This window comes from Gavialis gangeticus, unplaced genomic scaffold (genome assembly GCF_001723915.1).
Source record: "Gavialis gangeticus isolate Ggan-Ray unplaced genomic scaffold, GavGan_comp1, whole genome shotgun sequence".
Lineage (NCBI taxonomy): Eukaryota > Metazoa > Chordata > Crocodylia > Gavialidae > Gavialis > Gavialis gangeticus.
Genome location: NW_017729030.1, coordinates 6,475,819 through 6,477,487, shown reverse-complemented (window position 1 = coordinate 6,477,487; position 1,669 = coordinate 6,475,819). Strand labels below are relative to the sequence as shown.

Here is a 1,669-nt window from a genome sequence, read left to right as displayed (position 1 = left end):
CCCCCCCGAGCTGCCGCCCTGGGCGCACGGGGCCCTGCTCGAGCCGAGCCCACCGCACCGGAAGCGGCTGCCCCGGCGCTTCCTTCCGGCTGTTCATGATGACCTTGCTTCCGGTGGACGGCCTTACGGATGGAAGGCGCCGAGTCCCATCCCGGCATGCCCTGCGGCGCCTGCCTCCTTTCCCTCCTTCCTGGTGGGGGCGTGGTGATGTACGTCATGATAGAACCGTCCCAGACCATCCCGCTTTTTTGGGCTGTTGTGATGTAGCCTCGCATTCTGAGTCTCGAAGCACGGGCTGGAGCCAGGTGGCTGGGCGGGGGGGCCCGGCTCGGCCGCCGCTTGGCAGGAGCAGTGCGGGGGGGAATTGGGGTTCAAGGGGGCAGCCTCAGCCCATCAGGCCGTGTTTGCAGCCCTCGCCTACGTCGTGATCAGCCGGGTGCTGTCTCCTTGTGACCGCCCCCGAGGGGAGTTAATGACAGTGGGTGCATCTGCAGGAGCTGTTTTAATGCTCAGTATACTGTTCTATGCACGAAGACAAAAAGCCTACTAATGTGCAGTAGAATTAGTCTATGCTGCATTAAGCAGAAAAAAACATTCACCTTTGCTGCTGTGCGTTACCACTGCAGCTTTATCTACCACCTCATGCAGAGGCACATGAATGAATGTGTAGAAGTGCCCAGTATAGCAGGGTTTGTCTTGAGATCACTAGAGACCTGGCACAGAATGGCTCGCTTTGCATGCAAAAGCTTATCTACCTTTATCCTGACTACATGGTTAGTCCAAGAAAAGATCTCAGCTAAAGAAATCCTTGCCTCCTGTGTCAGTTGTTTACAGCTTAATAGCAAGAAGATAGCAGTTCTTGCTCTTGGGATTGTCTGGCTTTTTATAATAAGGTTGTGCCACGTGTGTGCCTGTATCTAGTGACTAGATTCTAGGCTACATTCAGGCTAAATTCTCAGGGGAAAGGACAAAAACAGGATCTCCATAAAATGCCTTCCATCCATTCTCATGCCAATGGTATATGTCAAAATTCAGGACCCAACCAATTAAAAAGGTGACCTTTTTTTTGTTACTAGATTTCTTTGATCCACACACACAGAATCCTGTCACACCAAGTGAATGTTTACCAACATGAGATGTTTCTAGTCTATAATAGTGTAAGTATGATGTAGCCATAATGGTCTACAAATTATGTGAGGGGCAAGGATTTCTTGGGGTGAGATCTTTTATTGGACCAACTATATAGTTTGGGATAAAGTTAGACAAGCTTTTGAATGCAAGACATTCATCTGCAAATCTTAAATCTAGGGATGGTATGAAGTCAGAAGACTTGCTTCTTCCTCAGGTTTTAACCTAGGGAAAGGTGTACTCAGCTGAAAGTCAGAAGACTGACTCCTCCTATTAATATTTCTGTTTGCTCCACATTTACAAAAATATCATTCCTTTTTTTTACAGGTAACAGAGGTGACAGAGGACTGTCTTCTTACACAACAAAGAACAGAATTGTTACTTTGGGTAAGGGAGCCCCAAGTCTCATTCATCTAGGTATATTATATTTTGAAATGAGTATTCCAAATCTTGTAATCACTTCTTAAGTGATTTGACCACATTACTTTTCTAGACCAAGAATCCTGCCTGACTATTCTCTAGCAAAGAGTTATGTATTGGA

General features: G+C 47.2%; 1 long non-coding RNA gene across 2 annotated transcripts in view; it reads left to right on the top strand.

The window, feature by feature from the left end:
• The first annotated feature begins 153 nt into the window (after positions 1-153).
• Positions 154-1,669, top strand: part of LOC109301021 — an 8,759-nt gene continuing 7,243 nt past the window's right edge. The window contains exons 1-3 of one of the 2 annotated variants that reach the window (XR_002098408.1): positions 154-209; positions 1,456-1,515; positions 1,622-1,669. This is a non-coding gene — a long non-coding RNA (uncharacterized LOC109301021). The remainder of the gene's footprint in view (positions 210-1,455; positions 1,516-1,621) is intronic. The other variant, XR_002098407.1, reaches the window with a different exon arrangement.